The sequence below is a fragment of the Odocoileus virginianus genome, chromosome X (assembly GCF_023699985.2).
Source record: "Odocoileus virginianus isolate 20LAN1187 ecotype Illinois chromosome X, Ovbor_1.2, whole genome shotgun sequence".
Classification (NCBI taxonomy): Eukaryota; Metazoa; Chordata; class Mammalia; order Artiodactyla; family Cervidae; genus Odocoileus; species Odocoileus virginianus.
This window is the reverse complement of record NC_069708.1, coordinates 17,434,541-17,442,722: the sequence shown is the minus strand read 5'-3', so window position 1 is coordinate 17,442,722 and position 8,182 is coordinate 17,434,541.

The following is an 8,182-nucleotide window of genomic DNA, read 5'->3' as shown; positions in this document are numbered from 1 at the left end:
TCTGAAATCATCTTCACACCCAGCGAGTCCTTAGTAGCTTTGGTGAATGGAGTTCTAACAACTTTTAGCTGTCTCCAATTCTGCCTCAGTCAAATAGACACAATTTCAGTTTGCTGAAAGGAAAAACAAACAGAATGGAAAGTTCAAGAGTAATAATAACTTCAAAAAATTAGGTATAGAAGGAACATACCTCAATATAATAAAGGCCATATGACAAGTCCACAGCTGACATCATACTCAATGATGAAAAATCGAAAGCTTCTCGTCTAAGGTCAGGACACCTTGGGTAGGTGCCCATTCTCACAACTCTTATTCAACATAGTACTGGAAGTCCCAGGTAGAGTAATTAGGCAAGAGAAAAAGACATCCAAATGAGAATGGAAGAAGTAAAATTATCATTATTTGCAGATGATATAATCTAATATATAGAAAATCCTAAAAACTCAGCTGAAAAGTTGTTGGAACTAATCAACAGATTAAGTAAATTTGCAGGATATAAAATCAACATACAGAATTGAGTTGTTTTTCTATACACTAAAAATAAAACATTTGAAAAGGAAGTAAAGAAAACTATCCCATTCACAACAGCCTCAGAAACAGCAAAATACTTAGGAATAAATTTAATCAAGCAAGTGAAAGAGCTGTACAAGGAAGACTACAGGAATTTGATGAACGTCATTCTGTTACCGAGTTCAAGCTCACTCGGCTTGCCATAGGACAGGCCAATGAATCTGAGGGGTTGAGGCAAGGAATAGAGCTGACCAAGAAGATAGCAAGCTAGAACCTCAAAATAACCATCTTGTCAGGGCCTAGTTGCCAGATTCTTTTATGGATCAGAGATGGGGGGGAGGTGAGGAAACAAAGTAAAAAGACTATTCAATCCTTGAAAATGTCCCCTAGAATGGCAAGCCTCAGACAGGGGAAGGTGTTAGTTTCAGTTCCTTACAGTCCTTCAGAGGTGGACTGCTCAGCTTATCTCCCTCAGGGAGGCCATTATGTATGTTTATTATAACAAAAAAGGGTTAAAGTCACAGAAGCAGAACCAGTGTAAGTTTAAAATTAACTCTTCCTGGTTACAATTATATGTTCATGGGTCAGAAGAATTCATATTGTTAAAATGTCCATACTGCTCAAAGCCATCTATAGAATCAATGCAATCTCTATAAACATTCCAATGGCATCTTTCACAGAAGTAGAAAAACAACTCTCAAATATGTATGGAACCACAAAAAGACTAAATAAACAAAAGAGAGAAGAGGCAAGCTGGACGTATTACACTTCTGATTTCAAAGTATACCATGCGTGCTAAGTCATGTCCAACTCTGTGCAACCCTGTGACTATAGTCCGCCAGGCTCCTCTGTCCATGAGATTCTCCAGGCAAAGCTACTGGCGTGGGTGGTCATGCCCTCCTCCAGGGGATCTTCCTGACCCAAAGATCGAACCTTAGTCTCTTATGTCTCCTGGACTGGCAGACAGGTTCTTTACCACTAGCACCACTATCAAAACAGTATGTTATGGGTATAAAAATAAGCACAGATGTCAATGAAACAAAATAGGAAGCCCAGAAATAACCCCCACATATCATCAACTAATATTTGACAAGGGAGCCAAGAATGGGGAAAAAATAATCTCTATAGTAAACAGTGTCAGAAAACTATAACCACATGCAGAAAAATAAAATTGGTCCCCTTTTTCATTTTTTCACAAAAATTATTTTGAAATAGATTAAAGACTTGAACAAGCCTGATATCATAAAAATCCTAGAAGAAAACATAGGAAAAAATCCCCTTGACATTGGTCTTAGCAATGATTTTTGGATATGACACCAAGTAACAAAAGCAAATAATCAACCAATGGGACTAGGTCAACATAAAAAGCTTCTGCACAGCAAAAGCTTCGCTCAACAAAATAAACTGCAAACCTACAGAATGAGAGAAAATATTTGTAAAACCACATATGGGATAATAGGTTAGTATCCAAAGTTAATAAAGAACTCATACAACTCAATAACAAAAAAAGCTGAACAATCCATTTTTTAAATGGGCAGAGGAACTAAGTAAATGTTTTTCCAAAGAAAACAGCCAAATGGCCAACAGATACATGCACAACATCACTATCAGGGAAATGGCAAATCAAAACACAGTGAGATATTACTCCACACCTGTTAGAATGGCTATCATCAAGATTGATATGAGATAACAAATGTTGGTGAGGATGTGAAAAAAAAGGAATCCTTGTGCACTATTGGTGAGAATGTAAATTGGTACAGCCACTATGGAAAATGGTACAAAGCTTCCTTAAAATTTTTTTAAAAGAGTTGCTATATGATCCAACAATTCCATTTGGGGGTATAAATACAAAGGAAATGAAAAACAGGATATCGAAAAGATATCTATACCCTCATATTTATCACAGCATTACTCACAATAGCTAAGCTATAGAAACAACCTAAGTGTCCAGCAATGGATGAATGGATAAAAGAAATTGTGAATGGATGAATGGACAAAGATGTGTAATGCATCTTTACATATATTAATATACAGATACTAACATTAATATTACAGATACTTACATATATTAATATATATATTTACAAAATGGAATCTTATTCTGCCTTGAGAAAGAAGGAAATCCTGCCATTTGCAACAACATAGTCGGAACTTGAGGGCATTATGTTAAATGAAATAAGTCAAACAGAGAAAAGCAAATACTGTATGATATCACTTATATGTGGAATCAAAAAAGTGAAACTCATAAAAACAGAGTAGAATGGTGGTTACTGGGGGATTGAGGGTAGGGGAATTGGGGAAATGTGTAAGGGTACAAACTTACAACTAGTATATAAATAAGTTCTGGAGAGCTAATGCACAGCATAGTGATTATAGTCAGCAATATTGTATTATAAACTATAAAATTGCTTACAGACTTGATCCTAATTGTTTTCACCACAAAAAAAGAAATAGATTATAACTGTGATGGAGTAGAGGTGTTACCTAGTACAATGGCGGTAATCATATTGCAATATGTAAATTATTAAATCAACACATTGTACCTCTTAAACTTATACAATGTCATAATTCAGTTATATCTCAATTAAAAATAGGAGTAATGGCAGCCAACATATCCTTAAGAGCTTAATGTCAACAGGGTACTCTAAATGCTTTCATGTATAATTAAATTTTATAACAATAATTCAATGAAGTAGCCAAGATTTTTCTCACTATTTTACATATGAAGGAATAGATTTAGAAAGATCAGTGACTTGCTGCAGGCCTCCTAACTAGTAAGTGAAGGATAAAGATTTTTTATCTTAAACCCTGTGAAGTGAAGTGAAGTTGCTCAGTCGTGTCTGATTCTTTGCGACCCCGTGAACTGTAGCCTACCAGGCTCCTCCGTCCATGGGATTCTCCAGGCAAGAATACTGGAGTAGGTTGCCATTTCCTTCTCCAGGGGATCTTCCCGACCCAGGGATCAAACCCGGGTCTCACGCGTTGCAGGCAGACGCTTTAACCTCTGAGCCACCAGGGAAGCTCCTGTACTGACTGCTAAACACAGAAAGACAAATACTGTATCATTTCATTTACATGTGGAATCTACAAAAACCGAGCTCATAGATTCAGAGAACAGCTTGGTGGTCACCAAAGGTGCACGGCGGTGGTTGGGGGAAGTGGGCGACTATGGTCAAAGGGTGCAAATTTCCAATTATAAGATGGATAAATTCTGGGAATATAAAGTACAGCATGGTGACTATACTTAACAATACTGTGTGGTGTAGTTGAAAGTTAAGAGAGTATAAAAGTCCTGACTGCAAAAAAAAAAAAAATTGTAAAAATGTAAGGGGATGGATGGGCTTCCCTGGCAGCTCAGACAGTAAAGAACCTGCCTGCAATGCAGGAGACCTGGATTCAAGCCCTGGGTCAGGAAGATCCCCTGGAGAAGAGAATGGCAAACCACTCCAGTATTCTTACCTGGAGAATTCCATGGACAGAGGAGCCTGGTGGGCTATAGTCCATGGAGTCGAGAAGAGTCAAATACGACTTAGCGACTGACACTTTCACTTCACTTCAAGGTGATGGATGTGCTGATCATGTAATAGTATATATGTATACTAAAGCATTAAACTTAAACTTACACAACGTTATATGTTAATTATATTTCAGCAAAGCTGTTAATAAATAATGTCTCTGGAATAAAAAAGTAATATGTAGCAGTACATATAACAAGAATACATGAAATACAATTATTCTTAATGACCATAAAAATAGAATGCTGAATCTCATAAAGTCAAATTGCTCTGAGACTGAAAAAGTATGTGAAAGACAAATAGGAAGTTTCTAAGCTGCTGCTGCTGCTGAGTCACTTCAGTCGTGTCGGACTCTGTGAGACCCCATAGGCGACAGCCCACCAGGCACCCCTGTCCGTGAGATTCTCCAGGCAAGAACACTGGAGTGGATTGCCATTTCCTTCTCCAATGCATGAAAGTGAAAAGTGAAAGTGAAGTCACTCAGTCCTGTCCAACTCTTAGCGACCCCATGGACTGCAGCCTACCAGGCTCCTCTGTCCATGGGATTTTCCAGGCAAGAGTACTGGAGTGGGTTGCCATTGCCTTCTCCAAACTTAGGGAAAATTCAAATTTTCAATTTAAATCTGCTAAAGTGAAGTTTATGCTTCCTTCAGTTGCCCATTGAGAAAACTGCATTCTTCTTGTTTCAGCAAGGCTTATAGGTTAAGGAAAGAGAAGGTAGCAAGTACTTGCTGAGAGCTTCTTGCCTCCCTGGAAGGTTGCACACACTCCCTCCCTTGTGAGGTAGATCTCACAAATATGAGTATTATTATTATTAAACAATAACATTGCTATTAAACAATAATCAACGTATTATTGTTTATGATTGATGGAGAAAGTCACTCAGGCTGAAAGAAGCTCAGTGGTGGGTCCCAATACCAATATTAGATAGGAAGACACGTTTCAGACCTCATCCATCTAGTTCCAAAGGCCACAGGCACTGTGTTCTACTTGCTTGGTCAAGCCTGTAGTTTCTTTCCTCCAAGAGAAAGACTTCACTTACAGATATATTTACTACCAACTTTCTACACTTCCTCCTGTCTTTCAGTGGTTCCCACAGTCTCCTTATCATCCCCTCTCATTTTCTATGCCCCTTGTGTCCATATACTTTTCCTGAGGTAGTAACAACACATCAATTTTCTCTGAAAGAAAGACCTCTGTTTTAGTTTTAAATGTGGGAGCATGATATGAGGCAAAGCAGAAAATCTCAACAATCAAGATTTGGGGGGTGAGGGGAGGAATGGAAATCCAGTGGTTTCAGGCAAGTATTCCTCACAATCACATGTGCAGATGACAAAACTGTTGCAGCAAGTGAGACTCTACTCAGTGAAATTAAGAAAGGGGTTTAGAAAACTCTATCCTCAACCAACCCATTCCCCCTAGAAGTTTTCTTAAATGAATCCCTTGATGTGACAGTGAGGGAAAACGCATTATTTTGGTTTATCTAAATGCCACTGAAACACTAGAACATTCATAGCCAGGCCTTTCATATAGCGTTCCAAAATCACACACTACCTACCCCAGGAGGGCAGCTCTGTTTTCTCACCAGCTGATGCTAACTATCCTGAAGATACTGACCAGGGAATTCTTTTCAGAAATACACCTGAGGTCTTTAACACCTAAATTAAAGAGTGGTGAAAGAAGCTCATCTTTCACTAAACTGAGTTCTGTGCAAGACCTTGCTGAGATTTGAATGACTCTCTATAGAGACATTGTTATTCCGTCGCTCAGTAGTATCTGACTCTTTGTGACCCCATGGACTGCAGCATGCCAGGCTTCCCTACCCTTCACCATCTCCCAGAGTTTGCTCAAACTCACGTCCACTGAATTGGTGATGCCATTCAACCATCTCATCCTCTGTCGCCAGGGTAGGGACAAATCAAGAATCCTTGAGCCGGAGGTGGAGATGGGATTAAACCAGGAAAATCTTGCCTGCTATTTCCTTCCAGCTAGGTATGGAACACATCTAGAGCCTAAGTCAGTATCATGGAGCAGTGACTAATTCATCAAACACACCTCTGGAGACCAAGGACTGATCATTTTAAAGATTTCTTGTGCAAAATCATTAATAGCAAGGGAGTCTAGCACCTAAGAACAAGCCAGCAGAGCTATCCATCAAGTAATGGAGGTCTTCTGTCTCTTGATGGGCCAGTAAGGGAATCTGTTAGAATATGCTTTGGAGAAGTGTTACCACAGGTCAGTACCAAGGCCAGCACTGCATGAGCAGATGTCAGTCCTGCTCTACCTGTACTTTGCAGTCCAATAACCAAAGCCTGAGATACACCATGGAACCAGAGTGACATCTCCCCAGCACAGGGGTTTACCCTGAATTTGTGGCCCACTAATGGCCCTTTGCAATTTGCATTACCTTGATGTAGTCCAGGTCAGCTGAAGTCAGAGAGAGAAAAGAATGATAAGGATTGGAAACTGTAAGAACAAAAAATAGCTCAGTTGGTAAAGAATCCGGCTGCAAGGCAGGGGACCCTGGTTTGGTTCCTGGGTCAAAAGATCCGCTGGAGAAGGGATAGACTACCTACTCCAGTATTCTGGGGCTTCCCTGGTGGCTCAGCTGGTAAAGAATCCACCTGCAATGCGGGAGACCTGGGTTCGATCCCTGGGTTGGGAAGAATTCCTGGAGAAGAGGAAAGGCTACCCACTCCAGTATTCTGGCCTGGAGAATTCCATGACTGTATAGTCCATGGGGTCACAAAGAGTCAGACACGACTGAGCGACTTTCACTTCACTTCACTTCAAGAACAAAAAATTAGGTTTCAGCTGTATCAGGGTAGCCATAGTCACATCTGCATCTGCTCATTCACTAAGAGATATCCAGAGTGTTTTGCAAGGTTCTGGCATAGGCGAGGCACTGCTTCTTTGAAACCACTCCGACAAATGGCTAATAGGTCACATTACATCTGAGTAAAAGTCTGGATGTGCTGGAACTTGGGTATTTCCCCACAGTAATTCTGACCATATCCCTCCACTTACCGTCAATGATTATTAGCTTTGGAGGCTGAGCCACAGGAAAAGGACAAAAAGATGTTATGGCAAAATGGGAGAAACTCCGAGAAAGAATGCTATAATGACAATAGCCACAAAGAGGAGAAATGGGAGGGATAGACAGAGGCAGACAACCTAAAGAGGAAAAGAAGAAGGTCCATAATTTCATGGTCTGGGTAAAATCAGCCACCTCTGACCATTAACCTTTAAAATCAGAGACATAGCAATTGATGCAGCAAACTTCATTGTTGTCTTACTTCAAGAAATTGCCACAGTCACCCCAACCTTCAGCAACCACCCACTATGGTCAGTCAGCAGTCATCCACATTGAGGCAATATCCTTCACCAGCAGAAAGACTGACTTGCTGAAGGCTCAGATAATGGCTAGCATTTTTTTAGCATTAAAGTATTTTAAAGGATATACATTGTTTTTTAAGTATTATAGCTATCATACATTGAATAGGCTACAACATAGTATAATCATGATCTTTTATATGGACTAGGAAACAAACAAACAAAAAAAAACCAGAGGCACTGAACCCTCCACTCTGTGTATGATGGTGAACAACCAGTAGTAACTCAAACAGTAGTCAACCAGTAGTAATTCAAAGAATTTCCAAAGGAATAAGCATGCAATTTGAAGATATGTTAACTAGTCCCAATCTATATGTAAATTAATTTACTTAAATATCTTAAAGTTCCCATTTTGAGAAGCAGGGCCTGAAACAGGAGTTCTTGTGTTAAGCGATTTTTTTGGCAGAATGTTGTTAAGAGAAGGGGGTTGAAAGAAACAGAATAGAATGGGAGGTGGGGGAGTTGAGCCTGAATGTGGTCTCAGCTGGAGATTAGCTTCAGCCTGGTTGCACAGGGAAGCTCTGGAACAGTATTTTCCAGAAGTAGATCATTTCAGAATAATAGGCTTAAGTGAGGTAGCAAAGCTGCTTTGTTTTTGGATGACAAGCTGTCTCATTGAGCTGACAAAACATGGGACACTCAGAGCAACTCTACAGGAAGGTGCTATCAGAACTCTGAGATTTCAAGTTATGAAATTAACACATCATACTTTAAAAAATAGATCATAAAATAAGAAGAGAATCTTGGTTGTAACAGGATTGCCA